Source organism: Octopus bimaculoides, chromosome 12 (assembly GCF_046866305.1).
Source record: "Octopus bimaculoides isolate indiv1 chromosome 12, ASM4686630v1, whole genome shotgun sequence".
NCBI classification, from domain to species: Eukaryota; Metazoa; Mollusca; class Cephalopoda; order Octopoda; family Octopodidae; genus Octopus; species Octopus bimaculoides.
The window spans coordinates 20,474,760-20,498,759 of record NC_142939.1 but is presented as its reverse complement, the minus strand read 5'-3'; positions in this window follow the sequence as shown (position 1 = coordinate 20,498,759).

The window sequence follows — 24,000 nt, the reverse complement described above, 5'->3', positions numbered from 1 at the left end:
CACACACACACACACACACACACACACACACACATATATATATATATATATATATATATATATATATATATATATATATATATATATATATATATATATATATATGTATATATGTATGTATATGAGGTGGTATTCATCATCTTTTAGACATTATATTATGTCTATATATTTTTTAAAAACCACTTATAACAATATAACAATATACATTCATGTATAACATTATGCTTTACATATATAATATATAAAAATACCATAATAACATAACATAAAAATCATGTTATCGGTTATTCATTAACCAACCATAACAAAGTCAGGGCCTTTAAAATCAATAGATGACCAATTAGGTTACGGGATTGACCATTACCCCCTCCCCACCTCCCGCAGCATTTCAGCCTACGATAAACTAAAACTATAGGAAAATAATAAAGTATCTTGATTAATACTCGGAAATTTCTTACTTTAAGTACCAACTAACATCACAGGTATTAACATAAACTATAACCAAGTCATTGTGGACATTTGTCTAAAGCCCTCAATAGAAAATATATCGCATGCTTATATGAATATATATATGTTTGTGTATAATTATTATAATTATATAAAAAGAAAAATACAAACTATTGCAATAATCCTCCCTTCTCAACACGTGATATGTATGTACATAAGGATATGTTTATACGTCAGTATATATATATGTATATATTATTAATGTTTAAGTAGTAATAGCGACATGTTCAAATAATACAAGAAACACGATTTTAGGACAAAAGGAGAAAAGTCAATTTAGAGTAAATGCAGAACTGCAAGAACAACAATATTGACAAAGATGTACTTGCAAGTAATTGGATACAAGGCCGTAGTGACACGTTTACTTTGAAGTTTTTAGACAGGAATGGAAAAGTATTTCTTATGTGTTACACAATGCAAACAGGCTCAAAATGTAAAGTATTTTAGAGAATAATTTTCATGTAGTAAAACAGTGTTTTATACTAAAATACATACGTGTTGCAATAAGCATGTTCTGTTTTTCAAAGTTAATCTAATCAGCAACGTTGACAAACACGTATAGCTATAAAAAGAATAAGAGAATAGAACAATTGTAAAGATACACAGAGGATTTGTTGGAAATTTGGCGTTGATTATATATCCAAAATTCACCCGGACACTTTTGTTTTGGTTCAAAATTGCTTTATTTAATGAAGGTTCTTCCGTACACCTATTATTTTCACTCAATTCGTCATTCCGTCAAGAAGGCTTTTTATAGTAAGATGACATTCTTCGTTTGTCTAAGTAAGCTTATGTAAGTTCCACTGCAACGTTAACAAACCTCTATATATGCTCTTCTAAATTTTCTCTGTTTACTTTCCTTTCCTTTAAACATATATGAAACATCACTATTATTAGTAGTATTATTACTGTCGTTGTCATTATTATTATTATTATTATTATTATTATTATTATTATTATTATTATTATTATTATTATTATTATTATTATTATTATTATTATTATCTGTCGATTTATTTAAATCACACTTCATTTTCCAAAAGTGAGATTTATCTACACAGATAAGTATTATCATTATTCATTAGTAATCTCTGTTGCTGTTGGTTTTCTGTTAGTTTAGAAGTGAGAATCGTTCGTTGTGATTGATGATGCACTTCCCACGGATCTGACATTTCACTATGGAAATCTAACAATAGTGTACTCTATGAGAGATTTTGCTGCAATGTTCCATTATTCCTTATTTTCATCACGTTTCTAGAACCATCTATGTAAGACGTCACTGTGTAATTACAAAGAATTCACATCGTTTGGTGTTCTGTTCATTTGTACTTTACTAGATCTGTTTTAATTTAAACAACGGAATTTCCTTTGATTACCACAACAGTTAATCATGTGTGATATGTATGGATTTTGAGAAAAAAAAGAATCTGGTAGTGAGGCCAGCACCGGTATACATACACACATAAACATGCACACACACAAACACACACACATAAAGTCTGTCATACCGGCCATGATGAAATACCACAAGGTATAGAAAATACGTATTCGCCTTTATATATTTAATCCTTTATATTGAACACTCAATATTTCATATATTCAATAAGACATTCAATACTTTATTTCATTGTACCATCCATGTTTATATTATATATTGTATATTCCATATTCTATATCCCACATTAATTTTACAAGAATATAAATAAAACATACAAAACAGACAGAGTTGGAACTCTTTTAAATAAAATAATATATATATATATATATATATATATATATATATATATATATATATATATATATATATACGACAGAAAGTTATTTTATTCGACACGGGTTAAAATATAGAAAGAAGAAGTTGAAAATGCACTGGGAGTCTTTTAGATGATTTATTTTTAAAGGTTTAACCAGTTTCATAACTTTTCGCATTTTCAAAATGTAAGTGAGATGGGAAAACATGGGGCTATGCACCAACTGCGTTGCTTCTGTCTAAAGTTCGAAAATTCTCTTGCCTTTATGAAGCGAATATGACACAATATGATATATGTTTAGGATGTTATTTGAATGGCAGAGGATGTTCATGTGGTTAGAAATATTTTCTAATTAAAAATATTTTCCCGTTATACACCTATATTTATGTTATGTTTTAATGATTTTGGCGCCGAAAGTTAAGGCTGGCGTGGCTGAATGAGAATATCTAGTGAAAGTTCTTAACAATCCAGGCTCTATAATTCAATGTGTCGAGTGGTAGATTAGACAGGAATGGTTTGTATGGGGTCGTTAAATTTTGTTGGATCTCATTTATTAGCAATCGGTTAGTGTTTGTGTGAGCTATTCCTGCTATTTTTGTCGTGGTTTGTATTTTTCAATATGTACATTTGATTTGTGGTATTGTTTGAATGAAGATTACGTTGGAAGAGTTGGAGTATTTGGAACATATTTGCCGTATATATGTCTAAGCAAGGCAGAAGATAAAATTGGAAATACCTACATTCACAGCATGTATGTATTGAAAGTTCAAACTTTGTAAATTAAGTATGTCCAATGGCTGAATGGGTATGGTATGTATGCATCTAAGTAGGAACAAAATTTCGTTCTCCCCTAATTTTTACTTTAGTGTCATGCGAGAAAAATTCATGACTGGTTGGCTGTGTAAATTCAAGATGTCATGTGTCAAAAGTGTTTCTGTTTGAGTGGCTTTTGGTGAGCGTACTTTTCTAAAAATGTATTCTGTTGTATTGAAAAAAAAAATTGTATGAATATATTTTCCTTTTTATTCCTGTTTGATCTGTGTTATCGACTGATCTAAGTGGAAACGATTGGATTTTGAGGGACTTGCTTTTTGCACATATGTCCATGTGCCACGTCTGTGGGATCTGTCGGGTACTGGGTCACTTATTTGCTGACGATGAATTGGCAGTCTATTTCTGAGAATAAGTTTTGTTTGACCTAGATAATATTCGTCACATCCTTGACATATATATATATATTATTTTATTGTTTTATTTGTTTCAGTGATTTGACTGCAGCCATGCTGGAGCACCTCTATTATTCGAGCAAATAGACCCCAGGATATATGCTCTGTAAGATTAGAAGATATTCTTTCGGTCTTTTGGCGAACCGCTAAGTTAAGCACACCCACAACGGCTGTCAAGCTATGGTGGAGTGGACAAACACAGACACACAAAAATAAACATACATATATACGATGGACTTCTTTCAGGGTCCGTCTACCTAATCCACTAACAAGGCTTTAGTCGGCCCCATACTATAGTAGATGACATTTGCCCAAGTTTCCACACAGTGGAACTAAACCCAGAACCATGTCGTTGGTAAGAAAGCTACTTACCACACAGCTACTCCTGCGCTTATGAATATATCATTTTTTTGACGAAGAGGTAAAATGATTGTTTCTCTTTTTGAATTTCATATGTTGACAGAGTAAGACTACTTCCTAATCTGATTAAGTCCAAACAAATATTCTGAGAGTCTGAGAAGTTCTTGTTTGAATTTGTTTTGAGTAAGAATTTGTGTTGAGTGGAAAAATTGATGCCAAACCAAATTACCTCTCACTAAGTTTTAAAATCAGTAACACAGCAAAAGTTAAAATGATGACAAACTAACTGCACTGAGGTTTTTTAACGCGATTTTACCTTCTCCAAAAGGATAATTTTAACGAGAGCGAGCGGTCCTTTCATCGAGAGGTTTGCATGCGAGTTAAGCTATAGCTGGAAAAATACAGGGGCTCTTATTTCGCGTTTAACTAGATCTGGGAGCAATAGAGCTGAATATATAACTCCAAACACCATAAGACCCCATGAGTCCCTTGTCATGGACTCAAAACGAGACAGAGCTTAAAGTAACACGTACGATACAACACTACACTACACACACACACACACATACACACATAAGCATAAATAACAATATGTAAATATATTTGTAAATATAAACACATGCATATATATATATATATATATATATATATATATATATATATATATATGCCCCAATCGTTGTATAAACAGGATTGGGGAGTATAAGTCGTGTATTAGCGTGTGTATGTATAAATAGAGAAAAGGATCAAGAGAACAATGGTACAGTTAGAAATATATTTTATGGATAGAGTCTACAGCTGTTTTCTCTCTCTATATATATATATGTGGAGCAAAACCACGGATTCATAATGTACAATTGTGACGAACTATAACCACGGATCATGCTATAAGAATACTTGGAGTTCTTTACTAATCTGAACAATATTATTAGCCTAGTTTGCCAACTGAGTGCTTATGGAGTGTTTGCGTGGATTGATAATCGCTAACCAATCGCTTTGTTTTATATATATATACGTGTGTGTGTGTTTGTGCGTCTGTGCGTACATTCATAAATTTCAATCCAAACGTTCTCGTTCTTGTTATTAATATATTCATCCTACACTTTAGCGGCACCAGACTAATAACCATTGCATAAAATTGCTTTGGAAGGTTGGAATAATAAGCGGTAGCCAGAATAAATGCAAAGGAGCTATTTATGAGCATACTCAAATACGTTTCAGCTAAACAACTCAATGGTTTCACAGACACAGACACACACACACACACATTTATATACATATACGTAAACATATGTATATCGCTTAATGCATGTTACTGATCTTAATGTATCCCGAGTAGACCATTGGAGAGCGGCGAAATATATATTCATATATTTGTGTAAGCGTTTGTGTGTGTGTGTATGTGTGTGTTTGTTTGTGTTTATATGTTCGTGCTCATAAAAGGATGTGTCTGCAACGAGTATGAGTTTATGTAAGCATGTATAAACATAAATGTTCCAATTTAATTGCCTTGTGTCCGTTGTCATTCTTCTTTCAGCGCGTCAGGGTAAGTACCCTTTGTACACTACGCTCATAACCCTAATCTAACCGCTCTCACCTCTCTCCCCTCACTTTCATATTTCTTTCTCTCTTTATTCCTCTTATATTTCAATGCATTTTTAAAGAAAAATTCAATATGGCATTGTCTGTTAATTGTTTTATGTCCCGTAAATCTAGGAAATCTAGCTAATACGCCGTATGTCCTCACTCTCTTCACTGGTACCGAAACGAGAAGTTCAATCCACATACCACATGTTGGTATTTTTTTCCCGACAGAAATATAACTATTTTAATTCACCAAAAGGAAACGTTGTTTATTTTTTGGGCTTTATTTCATAATGTAATGTAATTATTCATGAATAAAAGATGCGTTTGAAACAGATTCAGGGAAACATTAATACATTTGTGTACTTAGTTTTTGTAAATCCCATTCTTGAAAGCCTTCCTCTGTTGGATCTGTAATTGACATTGGATCGTGAAAGTGCAAACCGGTGTGCATGTGCATATAATTTCATGTACATGTAGTGGCTGTGTGGTATGAACCTTGCTTCCCAACTACATGGTTCCAATTCCCACTTCGTGGCATCTTGGGCAAGTGTATTCTACTATAGCTCGGGCCGACCAAAGACTTCTGAGCGGATGTTTGTTTTTCTGTGTCCGTATTTGTTCTCGCACTATTTATGGACAACCAGCGATGGTGAGTTTGCGATTTGGCAACAGAGACCTATAGAATAAGTACTTGATTTACAAAGAATAAGTGCAGGTGTCGATTTGCTCGACTAAAAGACCGCAATCAAATAACTGAAACAAACAAAAGATTCTATACATACATTGTTTTAACGTTCTAGCTCAATATCACAGAGAAAGTGGTCATGGGGTTACTTAATCAGATGCATACTCAATGTTTGAGAAAGTGTATGGAGTGGAGTGTATGAGTTGCATATAAATGTACGGGTGGTTGAGTCATGACAGAAAATGATGTCGATATTAACCAACCACCAGAACTAAGGAGAACAACGCAAATGTACGTACAGCTGTAATGGGAAATCGTCGAATCACCATCCGGGAGTTATCAGAGGATGTTCAGATTAGTTACGGTTCAGTTCAGTCCATTATCACTGAAGATTTGTTTATGATGCGTGTGTCTGCCAAGTTTGTGCCAAAACTGTTTTCAGCTGACGAAAAACACACTCGGGTTTCAGTTGCACAAGATCTCCTTTAGAACGATGAAAACCTATTGAAAATTTTGTGTAGGCCTTTTGGCAAAATTTGATGCAAGTTATCTCCTCAACTTTGTCATTGTCAATGCTATGATCACACGCTACACATCTTCCTTCCAAGCACTACTGTAAACAGCAGAAGAGAACTAGAACTTTAAAACCCAATGTGCATGCACAACATAGTTCAAGGTCAATCTGTACCGAGTGGCTTCACTCTTTGTGATTTAGTTTCGCTACTGTAGCAATAGTCCGGATACTTATTGATCAGACCACATATGTGTATAATTGTGTGCATGAACACCTTGTGTAAATATACGAATATCTAATGACTGTATGCAGTATACATACATATATTTATATGAGTGTGTATGTGTACGTCTGTGAATGTGTGTGTATATTTCTGTGTTCGTGTGCGCCTGTGTACGAGTATACGATGGAACAGTGTGCACAATTCCTTTTCTTGCATTAGTTTACAATTGTTTCATCAGAATTTCGATAACATGAGGATTGCTAGATTATGCAATAGAATATGGAAATATTGATTCATGACACGTTATTTATATATGCTGAAATTGAATTAATATGAGTAACACATTTGACATTCCTATTGCTTATTACTTGTAAATACTCTGCAGATATGTGTGTCAGTTCAGGCAATTGTTTTATGGGGACAGTAATCTGCGAATTACTGACCATTTGATAGCCTGACCACCTAATTAATAAGGTGAACTCATACATACATAAATACAAAGATACATACATATACACACATGTATTTACACCTTGCATAATGTCGAAGGAATACATATGTATATTATATTACACACAAACAGACACACACTTACACTTACACACACAAATATATATATATATATATATATATATATATATATATATATATATATATATATATCCAAACATATATACATGCGTACACACGTATTTACAACCACATATGCATGTTTGTATGCATACATAAATATTAGTTTAGTCTATATAGTAGAATTTCATTAAAATTTTCAATAAACTTTTGTAGTAGATAGATGCTTATGGAGTCTAATCACAATACATATATTAGTCTTGATATCACAACTTTTACTACGCACTTTGTTTGAATAACTGAGCTTTATACTGACTATGCTAATCAGCGACTTTACAAAGTGTCCCAGTATGTAATTATGCTTTAAATTTCATAACATGTTCTCTTACACACACCTCTTCATATACATAGACTAAACGTTATTTCCCCAGCCATCATTCCGGTTTTAAATAAACTAGTGAACCATGAAATATTCACAGAAAATAGAGACACAAAATTTAATTTTCTTCAGTCACTAAAAGAAATTTAGATTAAAAAAATAGCTATTTAAAATATTTTTAATACTATTTTTACTTTTTAAATGTGTTTATTCATTTTTCTATTAGAGATTGATTATGAAGTTCAATATGTTTCTCTTTAATATGAGTACATAAATATATATATAATTACTCACACATACACACATATATGTAATATATATATATATATATATGTATATATATATATATATATATATATATATATATATATATATATATATATATATATATATATATATATATATATATATATATATATATATATATATATATATATATATATATATATATATTTATATATATATATCCATACACACACTGACACACACAGACATACACACGTATTCATATATACATATTTATGTGTGTGTTTATGTATCTACGTGTGAATGTATATATACACATACGTATACAACATCTAAATTTTACTTGCAAGTAGCGCTTAAGTTGTTTTTATGTCACCTCAAACTCTGTACGGAAAATTTGAATTTCAAATATATTGGAATATTCCACACGCTTGATATCTTTTTATATTCTTTTTTTTTTCGGTTTATATTAGAAAAATATAATATTCTTTTATTTTGGAAACATAGCAAACACGTGTATATTTTATGAAATTTCTGGAAAACATTGCAGGGCAAATATTTGTTCCAAGAGTAAAAATTGTTAGCATTAATTGCGTACATCATTTTATCAGTAATATCGGTAAATATTGTTTTTTTAAAAAAATACGGGACATTGCGTAAGCGGTTATGAGATAGATGACTGGTTCATATATCGCAAGTAATTGTAGTATATTTTATATATAACCCAATATTGTAGTTTATCACTACAGTACGGGTTCGAATTATGTATACTGAACGATAAAAGAGTAGCATGCAATTCGTTCAAAGACACGTTTCAATTAAAAAGCCAGTTATTGAATTATAGGAAATCGTTTTTCTTCGAGCTTAACTTTTTTTTTCTTTAGGTATATTGAAAACTACTAACGTTTGAACACTCCATAATTATATTTTAAGATAATTATTTCCACTCGTTTATACATAAATAGAAACTTTCTTTCATTGCTGCAGCCCGTTCAGCCATTATGAGATACATGAATATATTTTAAATAATTGCTTGTGTTGGTATTCCGTTCAGGTTATTATTTTAGTGTTGGTGTCAAAAATTGTCTAGTTTTGAGACAAAGAGGCAACTATATAATTTCGAAATTTATTTAAATCTACAACACTTTAGAATTGTCTTCCATCGATCAACACGATTTGCTCGGTTTAACGACGTATTGGACAATATTGCGATTGCTGGGGACGTTATAGCCGTTAAAGCAGAGTGCCGAGAAGACGTTGCTTTCCAATCAAATGGTCTCTGGTTCGGTTCCACTATTTGGAATACTGGATAAATGTCGTATAGTACCAGCCTTTCAAAATATAAGTACTGCGGTCGCTTTTTTTCGGTTAACCTTTCAAAGATAACCTCCAAACTTTGCGGGGTCCAAAGTAAAGTCGCTGGGTAAAGAGTGACCTTGATCTCTGATTTAACGTCCGAGCTCAATTCCTCTGTTTCCAGTAGTGCTTGGAAAGAATGTGTGTAGCGTGTGATCGTCGCAATGACAGAAAGGTGTCATTGTGATTCCTGTTCAGAGTCCTACGCAAAGTTGCAGAAAGTGTATGGAGAGGAGTTTATGAGCCGCACACACGTGTACGAGTGGTTCAGACGCTTCTAAGACAACCTAAAAAATGCCGATATTGACGAACAGTTCAGGAGACCAGAAATCAGCAGAACTGAGACAAAATCACAGATGTGCATGCAGCTATGATGGGAAATCATCGAATCAGAGGAAGTGCAGATTAGTTACGGTTCAGTTCATACCATTATCTCTGAAGATGTGATTATGTCACCCAAGTTTGCGCCAAAACTGCTTTCAGCTAACAGTAAATACACTCGGGTTTCAGTTGTACAAGTTCTCCTTGATTGTGCCGAGGACGGTGAAAACTTTAAAACAAATCTGCGTAGGTATTTGAGCAGGTATTGCCAAACATTTGGCCAACTTTGATGCAAATTCTCGGCTCAAATTTCTGTTTTGGTTAGTGCGATGATCACACACTACACATCTTCTTTCCAAGCATTGCTGAAAACAGTGGAAGTGCGCTAGAACGTTAAACCATATTGCACATGCACAGCAGAGTTCAAGGTCTAATCTGTTGCAAACAGCTTTACTCCGGGTATAGTCCGGATACTTATTGATCACACCACTTATACACACACACATATAGTCAATTCAAATAAACGAATGTAATTAACGGAGAACAACAGGATGTGTACAAGGAGTACATTCGCTTGGCGCTCGGTGAAAGAAAATAATTTGATATTTCGAGCATAGCTCTTCGTCAGAAAGGTGAAAGCGAAAGTCCAAAGAAGGAAAATAAATCGTTAACAGCACGTGAGTAGTTAAATATGTGTGTTTGTGTGCGTGTGTGCGTGTGTGTGTGTACGCGTGTGTGTGTGTGCGCGTAGCAAACTTCAAATTTGATACATATATTGCTACCCAAGAAGATTTTGCCCATTAGACGTTGGGAAAGCGAATGTATTTTGTAGATCCTCATCACACGCCAGAATTATTGCTTTTCGTTTGTACTGAAAAACATTGCTAATTGAATATATTTTCCTATTACAAATAAGATATAAGAAAAAGCTGCCAGTTTTTTATCAAGCGATATACATGATATAGAAAACGATTATTCATATAATGTTGCACGTTCTGTTAAAAAATGGTAAATTTGATTATGTTGTCACCCATAAAAATCACGCGTTGATGCTAGTATTACAAACGCGTTGATATATTCCTCTACCACATTATTGCCAATGTAGAAATTAAGTGCAGAAAGAACTTAACTTAAAACTTCTCAACATCTATGGCTCAGAGTTGAGAAACCTACACATAACATATAAAATTACATTAGTGATAAATTTTATTTAAAGTTTACTATAATGCAATATTTTAAGAACTATTCTAGTATTTAAGAATTAATGTCATAGATATCATAAATTAATTAGTTGAAAAAAACATGCAGGGTAGAATGGAATTTTTTTTTTCTAGAACGAAAATAAACTCTACATATAAAATATGGATTTTTTTCTATACAATGGAATCTCTGGAGATTCTTAAATAATTTACGTAACATCACATGAATTAGGTTTTCTTTCTTTATATTTACTTTTTATCTTCTGAAGCTCAAAGATGTGGATGTGATTTAGTGTCATGATGTTATATTACCTCCAAGGCATGTAACGATGCTTCAAAACGTGTAATGGGTTGCGTTACATTTAATCATTTCCTGAAATTTTCTAAATTTTTCGCACGTGTTTCCTTGATGGGTGTTACACAGAAAAAGCATTTTGTATTTCATTTTTATGGAACATTTTCCGGAAAATTCAGATAATTAAGTAATATTTTTTTTAAAGTTACTGAAAACACATTTAGTTTCAGAAAAAGAATTAGTATCGAAACAATTTCAGATGAAGTGAGCAAAGAACAATTCAATCTTAAGCACGCACACACACATGCACGGGTATACGCACACACACACACAAACACACACATTGCAGTGAACGCATGTACACCATACGGAGATACATACATACAAACACACACACACACACACACACATATACATATGTGTGTGTATATAAACATATACATGTGTCAGTGTATGTATGCATATATTTATATAGACATACTAATAAAAATTGAAAAGTTGTTGTAGTACTTATTTGCATATAAGTAGACTTGCGTGTATATTTTTATTGTAATTCACTTACTTTTTCGAATGTTCAGTGTTTGTAATGTCTAAGTGAATGATGCTTTGAGACTGACTGCATTGATAATTTTCTTTCCGTTATTTACGACAATATTATTTTTGTACATTTTGATACATCTTTTGACAATAATATTTTAATATATTTTAATATATTTTAATACATTTTTAATACACAAATAATCATAATGCAAGACTTGAACATATTGACAGGTCAATTTATTTTTCCGTTACAAAGTTCGGGCACAGACAGTGTGTCGTTAGCCAGCTGGAGGAGCTATCTTCCTGGGGCTATAAGCTATAGTAGCATCGTCCCATAATGGGTCAGCCACATTTAGGTGGCACACATACTTCACGATGTCGTGCAGCTACTGTTTACATATCAGAGATTCATTATTGTTTATCTATCTATCTATCTATCTATCTATCTATCTATATATCTATCTATCTATCTATCTATGTGTGTGTGAGTGCGTGTGCGTGTCTATATATGCGCGTGTGTCTATATATGCGTGTAGTATTTATACACACACACACATAAACATATATGGAATTAACTATATATATGTATACATATATATAGCAATGGATATACATGTGAGTGTTATATACGTGTGTGTGTGTGTGTATGTATGTGTGTACGTGTGTGTGCGAGTGTGCGTGTGGGAATATGCATATGTGGGCATGTGCTGTTGGGTATCGATTACAAAGAAAAAAATTGAACGAGTGTCTTAGTAGTTATCACTTAGGAATTAAATACTCAAAATATGATGTCAAATATGGATTTTCTCCGACGTGCTAGAACTATTTTATTCAACTCAGGAGGCAAAAAGACAGGCTACTGATGAAAGTAGCTGTGCGAAATGTAGAAACAGTTATTTCACAATATTACTAAAATCATAGCAAATAATAGGAATGATTGATAAAGAAAATAGAAATGACAATGATAATATAAATTCTAATAATAATAATGATATTGTAAATGACAACGATGACCATAAATATGACAACAATAATAAGGATGCTCATAAACTTCTGGGAAAATATTCCTACAGGGTTAGGATAATGTGTGGTCTTATGCGCACGAACGCACATACAGACATACACACGAGCGTGCGCACACGCATACACATTGAACCGAGCATAAATTTGAATACACTCAACATATGGTTGCATATATAACGTGTGAATATGAGCGTGTCTGTGTGTGTGTGTGTGATATTTGTACACATATGTATAGAAATTTGCGTCTGTTTAGAATCTTGTATGTGTACACAATCATTAAATGTATGCGTGTTTTCGCGCTTGTGCTTTAGTGTGTGTTGTATGTGTGTGTGTGTGTGTGTGTGTGTGTGTGTGTGTGTGTGTGTGCGTATGTGTGTGTGTGTGTGCGTGTGTGTGTGTGTGTGTGTGTGTGTTGGTGAATTCTGGTGCATGTGTTTGATTACTCGTGAGTGTGTTGTAATTTACGAATCTGATTTTATACATTGACGAGTGTCTTTATTGTTCTCAGAAATTTTGCTAATAGTATCAATGTCATCATCAGGCGTGTAATTTTCAGTTATTACTGCTGTTTATACTGTGTTTGCTGCCAGTCACTATATGCACAATTTCCCTTTAGCGCTGCTCCCATAATGGCTGTGAGATATCGTGTCTATTCATTCAGTACGAATTGTTTGGAGAGCGGCGAACAGTGGTAGAAAACCCAGAGCTACAGGCCACAGTGTACAGTGTAATACAGTAACAGTATCTGATTTAGTTACAATCTGTATTAGAAAGGGACATGTGAAACTGACACCACTGTTCCTGGCTAGAATCTCCTTCGGATTTCTTATCTTCGTTGTCTTTCTTGGACGTTCCTCTAATGTTCGACATACGACTACGTCGGAAACGTTATTATTTTCATCTATAATAATTTACTCCTTTGAACATCAAACTTATTCTTCTAACCTTTGTCTTTTGTTATTTTACTTGTACTTGAATTTATTATATATATATATATATATATATATATATATATATATATATATATATGAATTAGATATTACCCGTATAGAATACACTTTGTAGTGCTCGGGAGATATAACCCTGAGCACGTAGAGGAGTAAATGTAAGGGAAGCAAGTTAGGCAAGTCGACATACAAAAATTATTAAGTATATTTAATACAAAAAATGTACATATGTTTACATAAAAAAAGGTCCGACTTAGAATATAAAAGATATCAGGAATGAAAGGCCTTGAATAAGAGATTAACCAGTTCAACAGCTGTTTCTGTGGGTGTAGTGGTCCAAAATAATGATTGTAAATTGATCCCAACATCAGATAATACCAGCCCCGGTTTTCAGGAAAGAAGTCTTACATTTGAGGCGTTGATAGAAAAGATGAAATGATTTTGTGAAGAGTTCAGTATATTAGAAGGAGGAATTGGGAGGTATTTCAATACACAGTAGCGGGATGACAAAATATATTTCAAGGTTAGGGGTTATTGTTATTATTATGAGACCGTGAGCTGGCAGAATCGTTGCACACCGGGCGGTACACTTAGCCGTTTTTCCCCAGTCTTCATTTCTGAGTTCAAATTCTGTCGAAGTTGATTTTGCCTTTAATCATTTTGGGATTTATAAATGAACTACCGGTGAAACAGTGTTTCGATGTCATCGGCTAATCCAGTTCCCTCCAAATTTCTGGCCTTCTGACTTTTTTTTTAGAAAATATCATTACTACTACTACTACTACTACTACTACTACTACTACTACTACTACTACTACTACTACTGTCATTATTTATCCTTATTTATATTTACTTTGTTACACTGAGGGCTTTAGTTTCAAGCCCCATTCCGAAAACGAAAATATACCACAAGATATGCAAGTTTAATGAAAATGAAATTCACTGAGATTGCATCCTAAAATTTGCAGTTTCCTGTTACAGAGTGTAAAGGAAATGTTTTATTAATTATTGAAGAACATTTGTTTTCTTTCACTTGTTTGATATTTAGGTGAACGGCAACCGATATTTCATGACACGTTCCCCAAAATTTATAGAATTTTTATATTGGTATCACACTCCAAAATTTAAATAAAAAAAGCATAAGGGAATATAATTTTCATTGCAATGCTAAATAACTACGAACGAAGTGAACAGACTGCTATTTTACATCGTATTTGTATATCTGGAGTGGAAAGGCAACAAATAAGAAAAGTATATATTCAAACATATATTCCTCAAAAACACATTCGAATATCTTACAGAAAGAACGATAGAGTGGAGGTATTTTATGAATAGGACAAGCAAAAACATATTGCTGTCCATCATACAGACGAGCGACGTGGAAATGTAATCTACATGTGCAAAACCAATTTCTATACTTTATAAGCAGGAATTGGAACCAGTAGGATCATACATAATTCATAAGGAAAAACAGGTGTCTGCAAGCATGGATAAAAGACCGAACAGAAAAATAGCTATATAAAATGGAGTATATCTCCAATGAAGAGAAGTTAATTTCCACTGAAAACGTAACCTATATTGTCTACCGTTCTATCCCTGTAGCCATCTTGTATTGTTTCACTTTCTTTGTTCACGCTTCCCCCTTCCTTACAATATCCTTATCTTCACCGCCTCGTACTCCCCTTTCTCTTGTTTCCCTCCAAATGAAACTAATCTTTTGTCCGCCACTCTTTCTTAAAAATAAATATACAGGTTTGCTTGCCAAAGCGGATAGAAACAAGAGTTAAAACATATGCCAAGAATTAAAGAAACAATATAACGTCTTATGTGATATTTGATGTCTATATTTTACTGAGAAATTCAATCACTAGCCGAATGGAAATATTCTATATATGTACACAGGAGTGTGTGTTAGTGTATTTATGTGTACATGTGCACTAGCGAATAAGTAGTTACGTACCTTCTGTTATTGAAAATGCTTACTTACTATTGTGGATGGTAGGAAATTATAGGTTATTTCATTACACAAAAATATGTATGCTATAATTCGGTAACACACAGACACGCGCGCGCGCGCAACGCTCTCTCTCAAGTATACATGATTATATAAAAATGTATAGATATAAGATGCGTCCATTGCTGTATTATTTATATATATGTATACACAAACGCGCACACACACACGCACAAACATACACACACACACACACACATACTCTCTCTCTCTCTCACTCTCTCTCTCTCACTCTCTCTCTGTCTCACTCTCTCTCTCTTTCACTCTCTCTCTCTCTCTCACACTCTCTTTCCCTCTCATGTATATGCTTATATATACAGCTATAAATATGACATGCCTCCATTACTGAATATATATATATATATATATATATATATATATATATATGTATATATATATATATATATATATATATATATATATATATATATGTATGTATATGAAAGTGAACGCGACAGTTGCATGTCCGCATAGAAGCAAATATAGATTCCCTTTCCATTTTCGTTTTACTGATTTTGTCTCTTTTTTTATATTGACCTATCTCGTTCTTTCCCCGCTACATTTTATCTGTATTCATTGATATCCTGTAAAAAAAAAAAAAAATTACTCATCTACTAATCTGTCATCTATATAACAGGTTTCACTTTCTTTTTTTATACACATGCTCTTCATGTGCACGTGATCTGCTTTTCTGTCTTTAATTTCTCAATATATATTTTACTCCTCGCTGACTTATATCCCTTTGTGAATGATTAATAAATTATCAAGTGCACTATACGAATAACGTCTTACTCCTCCTTATACGTGTTTGTGTTTCCCTCCTGTTCGTTCTCAAAATCGGTTATATTAAAAAAGTCAAAGAAGAGTTGTTCCCAGAAAACCTCCACTATACGGTGCAAATGATAAGAATGAAAAAAAAAAAAGATATCTTAATATCTGTATACTCTTCATTATTTTATTTTTACTTCTGTAACCATTTATATTTCTATAAAGAATTTCTACCTTCTCCTTCTGTCCATTTTAATGTTTATATATGCACGCACTACACTTCACACAACACACGCATGCTAGTATGTGAGTGCGTGCATACTTCTCTTTCAAAGAAATGACTATTTTTCTTCATTCACAAGCGCGGTCACATGTAGCTGCCTCTCTCATTTTCTCTCTCGCTCTTTCTCTTTTAGTGTATATACTTTATATCTTTTTATATGTGACGTTCACCGATGTCTGTCATCTTTCACTTATATATTCTGGGGTTTGTTTTTTTTTTCGTATCTAAAGCTTTCTTTTTTGCATTTTCTCCATGTATCCCTTCCAAACCATACCTTGCCGATGGTAATACACACACACACACACACACACACACACACACACACAAATATATATATATATATATATATATGTATATATATATATATATATATATATATATATATATATAAATAAATTTTATTATATATGAAAGAATACACAGACACACATACACGAACACAAACAAACTCGCGCACGCTCACACACACATACACGCATGCACGTAAGTACTCACACACACACACACACACATACACACAAACAAACATCTGCGTGTAAGTGCATGAGTGAATGCATTCGATGATCTGTCTTCATTCTTATACTGGATTAAGCATGGAAGGTATATATATATATATATATATATATATATATATATATATATATATATATATATATATATATATGTATATATACGCAGGCACACACGCATATATATATATATATATATATATATATATATATACGCAGGCACACATGCATATATATATATATATGTATATATATCTATATATATATGTATGTATGTATGAATGTGTGTATATATATATATGTGTGTATGTTTGTATGTTTGTGTGTGTACTTGTCTCTGTGTGTATACAGACTGAAGAATGGCACTTGTATGTATGTTCTGTGTGTAAGATATATGTATGTAATTTACATATATGTATCTTTGTTGATTAATATTTGTATAAATAAACGCAAGCACACATATACACCTGCATATATATATAAATGTAAATATAAATGCATATACAACATATATGAATATATACTTATATATATGTATGTACATGCGCGTGTGTGTGTGTGAGTCTCCATGTATAATATGTGTACACACACACACACTTATATATTTATATATATATATGTATATGCATGTGTATGGAGCGACTGAGAGAGAGCGGGATGAGCAAAAGTGATTGAAAGAGAAACAGAGGAGGATATGATTTGAAATACGCTGTGAATATATATGTTAAATGTAATATAGATATTATCTCATCAAGCCAAGTATGTTGCTGGCACAAAATACGCCTATAAAGTATATATCAATGAAGAGAGGGGCTGATTGTAAAGACATTGATATATTCAGCTTCGTATAGAAATAGCATGTATAGCAAACTGTTCCAATCGATAAGAAAGGCCGAGTTTTGCTCATTTCTTAATGATCCACCAATACAAATTACGAAATCAGCTGGCTGTCAGGCATTTATTTCCTCTTGCAAATTATAGTGTTTGCAATTAGTAAAGCTGAAAATGCGAGGCAGAAACAAAGAAAATAAAACAAAAGAAAAAATTATATCTAATATATGCTTTACGTCCATTTAAATCTTTTGCTGTTTTATTTCGTTTACTTAGAGTTTCTGTTAGTTGTTTTCACTCTAACAACATATGTGTTATTATAAGTGTGCTTGAATGTGTGTGTGTGTATGTATCGTGTGAAATGTGTGTTTAAATAGGAGTGTGTGAGGAAATGTACTTTTGTGTGTGTGTGTGTGTGTGTGTATGGAATGATTGCAAATAAATATTGTTTTATATGTTTAGACACACAAAGACATCACACGTAAATACGAAAAACACACACTCACACATAAACACAATAATGAACTTACATAAACAAATAGAGACTCAGACACACATATCTCCGTCTCTGTTACTATATTTGTATATGTGTGCCCACTCAAAATGATAAGCTTGTACCACTCCTAGTGTTGGTGTTTTGGATTTGTGCCTGTATGGTTGTTTTGAGTGTTTTCACACTTTTGTTTGACGGATGTATGCATTAATTTCTTTGAAATCAATATGGCATTATTTTAATTTGCATTCTGTTTTTAACGTTTCACAAATTTGTTGATTTGGTTAGTTTGTTGAAGGGATAAAATAAAGTCTATAATTCTTATATCTAAAACAATACTGAAACCGAAGAGAACGACGCAAACATAGTATTAGAGTAAAGCTTATTCTATCAATTATTTCTCTTACAAAAATGAACGTAGATAGTGTGACGAACCAACATATCCAACAATAAACATCTTATGTGTGTCAAAATAATCGAATGTTATTTGAAGAATATAATCACATTTGTTTGTAACTGATGCACGAGAAATAAAATAGCGGACATATTGAGGAAATGTTACGGATAGTAATATACGTGAAAGTAAAAATTGTTCCGTAAGCAATATTTCCCTAAAATTTTAAGATTGCTTAAATAGACATTCACGTTAAACAGCCCAAAGAAACGAGAGATAATAAGAGACACACTTTTTTTAAATAAATTCTTCATGAAGTCGACTAGATATTAGCTTCTATAACTCGGTTGGAATAAATTTTTTCATAGCTTGTTAATAGTGCAGACATGACTGTGCTATAGAGCTCACTCCTCTTGTGTGGCAAGTGACATCTACTGCAGCCCCGGACTGATCAATGCTTTGGGAGTAAATTAATATATACATATATATCTGTGTGTGTCTTTGTGTTTTCGATGTTTTTTGTTTTCCCGCGCCGCTTAAGAGCGAGCATTGGTTTGATGATACCCTAATAACTAACAGGAACAGGAAAGAATACATTTTTACAGCCGTAAAATGTAACTTCATTCTATAATAATGCACTTATTATTTGTCTGCCATTTCTATATATTCACAATCTAGTTTCGTTTATTGAGAGCCATTTTCTTACATTGCTGTTATTCTGCTTCAGGTGAGATTTCATTTGATAGATTAGTAGATCTGTGATGGAATATTTTCACTGATATTTCAAAATGTGTAGCAACTTCTGAGAAGCTCAGCCATTCACTCGATGTAGACAAAAGTGCTGTACATTTGAATAGGATATTTAATCTTCACAATTTCATTTCCCCTACTTGCCTATTAAAGGAAACCTTATTGGAGAAATCGGTCAATGTTTGAATGGAAAGCAACAGTGTAACACGAAACATTCTTAATGTCGTCATATGTCTGATTGTTTGAGAGGAATGCACTATGATTTAGATGTCTACTGCATTAATCGTCTGACAAGAAATGTATCGCGTACATTGTACATATGAATATGGCTAATTCCTTAAAATAAAATACCTTTTAACTCCTATCCTTTCATTTTTTCGGTCATTAAACTTCGGACATGCTGGAGTGCCACGTTCAAGAACTTTTAGTCGAAAGAATTGACGCCGATACTTACTTTTTGCTAAGTCGAGTACTTATTCTAGCCGTTATATTTGTCGAACCGCTAAGTTAAAGAACGTAAACTCACCAACACCGTTTGTCAAGCTGTCCTGCGCGACAAACACATATACAAACACAAACATTTAGACACACGCACTCATGCAATCTATATATATATATATATATATATATATATACAGGGGTTTATTATTAAAATACCATCACGAGTAACAAGCAAATTAACAGCCGTGCAGGGAAATTAATAAAATATATACATGCAATGTTAGCCAGGTACATATTATATATATATATATATATATATATATATCGACTCACAAGGTTTGGTAGACCCGAGGCAATATTAGGAGACACTAGTGCAAGATGCCACGCAGTGGGACTGAACCCAGAACCATGTGTTTGGGAAGCAATCTTCTTACCACACAACCGGGCCTTTGAAATTTATCTTCCAGTGACATTGATTATTCTATTCTAGGCACAAAGCCCGAACTTTTAGAAGAGGGGGGCCAGTAGATTAGAGCGACCCCAGTTCTCAAATGGTAGTTAATTTATCGACCCCGAAAGGATGAAAGGTAAGGTCGATCTCGGTGGAATTTGAACTCGGAACGTAAAGACAGACGAATTACCGATAAGCATTTCGCCCGGCGTGCTAACGTTTCTGCCAGCACGCCGCCTCACTGACATTCATCACTGAAAAAGTGATTATATTTGTAGATTATTCTACTAGAGGAGGAATGCAAATCTACTCAACACACCCACTGCCTATTCATACACTGTAATGGACTTCATTTTGTGCTGTAATGCTGGGGTACTGACCTGAAAGAAAGATATAGTCTAAAACATCGATCCTAATACTTCTCTTTGGTCCATCTGGTACATATTCAGCTAAAACCTTTTGTTAAACCGTTAAGGTAAGTGACTTAAAGAAACCAACAAACGACGGCGATGGACAATGACAAACACAATCACACACACACACACATACACACACAAAGACACACACAAACACACACACACTCACACACACATTCACACACTCAAAGCATACATATATGTGCTGTGTAGTATTACTCAAATCCAAAGCACGTGGTTGCAAATCCAGCTTCTTAACCTCATAGCCATGCCTGCACTTGTATTTCTACAAAATTATGAAATATAATTAGTATTTCATTACTTGCTTTTCACATTTGTGGAGGCATGGCTGAACAATGTTATTCGCTGTAATTACGGTTCGGACTAATACTGAGACAACATAGACAATTACTTTATTCACACACGGATTGAGAATAAGAGGAGACTGATGACAATGTCATTCTATAGGAATGTCGCGCAAGTCAGGTTTTCTATAAAATAGCGATTCGATAAAATATTGCCGATGAAAATATTTACCGGAAACAACCATTTTCTGCAAGAGATATGATTGATTAAATTTTTGAATAAAGGATCATGCACTCGAGATGTATGCTTTCACAGACTAAATTCCAAGACATCTACAGGTTATTTTACAAATACATTAGCATTTGCATAAATCGTACGTGCGTATGTATTTATGTATGTTTGTCTGTATGTATGTATGTATGTATGTATGTATGTATGTATGTATGTATGGATGTTTATTCTTCAATCAAAAAAAGTACACTATAGAGCTCTGAATCGGACAGTATACGAATTACATATATATAAAGGGGTAGTGTAATATGTTCCTTCGTGTAAATATGTGGCTGTATACATATAAATGTGTGTGTGTGTCAGATGAATTATGCCTATATATATATATATATATATATATATATATATATATCTGCTTCCATGGTATATTGTGTTACGAGGTCAGTTTTAAGTGAATGCCTGAACTCCATTTTGTCTGTGTACGCAATTTCTTTGTCTCTCTTTCATTCCTTATTTCTTTCCTTTCTTCACATTCATTAATTCATCTTCCATTGATTCCATTCCATTAAAAAAAAAAAAAAAAAGTCTTCGTAGAATTTTTGTCTAGTATATCCACGTTGGGTCTAGAGAAACAACGTGTTTGTCCTTCGGCGCATACTATACTCAGGTGAATTCTGAGTTCTTTCTCCATAAAAACAGGCTTTTATATAAATGAACAGCGGTGTCATAGAAGTAGAACATCTCCTAGATTTATTTATTTCACAGGAATTGAAATCTGCATAAGGACAGTTGAAATTTATCGATAATCGAAATTATTGATAATCGACTCTGCTTGATGTGCAAATTATACCGTCACTAAGAATTTCAAAATTATATATTTATAGAGGCGAGAGCAATGTTCTGCAGTTCAGAAAATATTTTACACAACCTGTTTTCAGGTGTAATATAAACAGCTTCAGGTTTACACACACACACACGCACATGCACGCACACACACTCACACAGACACACAGATGCATATATATATATATATATATATATATATATATATATATATATAGCATCAGTGGTATTGTTTATACTAAGTATTTTGTAATAATCAACAGTCATTTTAGGAGATCTCTGCTGAAAACAAATAAGCAATCAATCTCGCAGGAAAAAGAAAAAAAGAAAGAAGAAAAAAGAAGGAGAAAAAGAAAAAATCACACACAAAGATGTGGCTAAGCTAAAGAAGAAGAATTAGTGAGAGCCACTTGAGTTGTCTTAATGTTGCTTGGCCAGTTTCTCCGTCCTCTTTATACTGACCCAAATATCTGACAGCAGCAGATAGAAGGACACACGCAGATCCGCGCGTAAATGCATATATGTAGGTGTATTTGTATCATTGTGTTTGTGCATTTTGGGGACTTCCTCACCGTCTGAAAACCAGTGCTGACCGGAATATTTTAGAGGCGTGACGATACGAATAACAAACATGCTCTGGGGTATATTTGGTCGAATATATCCATGGATGTGAAGCTCGATTACTGAAAAAAGTAATCAATGGAATTGTATTTAACGACTTCTGCATTACACTTATTGCATTGACATACGTGTGCACACACATACAGGCACGCGTACAGACTGACATATATACACCTCTGTGTGTGCCTATGTATATATATATATATATATATATATATATATATATATATATATATATATATATATATATATATATATATATATATATATATATGTATATATGTATATATATATATATATATATATATATATATATATATATATATATATATATATATATATATATATATATATATATATATATATATATATATATATATATATATATATATATATATATATAGTAGCATGCGCCCGCCATCCACTGGATTGTGTAAGATCGTAATTGGACAGGAGTGTAACATACTGTAATTCCGTTTCTGTCAATGCCTCTATCTGTGATGCTCTGGCGACTGCAGTCGAACCACCATTGTGAGCACGCCGGAGCACATGGTGTTCTGTCTCGCTGCCCAGAAGGAACGCAAAACGGAAGTATTTTTTTGTTTTTTCTGCGAATGTGACTCTTACTTTTTCAAGGCATCCTATCGAAAATCTGTAAGTGAATGAATCTTTAAAAAAATCAATTAAATTTATTTCGTTGCTGTTTCAAAGCGCTAAATGTGATATTTCAACATAAAATATCCCATAACCGTATAGCACACAATTATTTGCTATGATATTGTAAGCAACAAATAGCACGTCGATGCGGACAGTTGTGAATGAGCATTCACATCTATAAGCACATATGGACAAAACGTATTTCGAGGAAATCAATATTCTATCGACAAAAAAATGCAATTTGATAAAATGTAAACGATCGA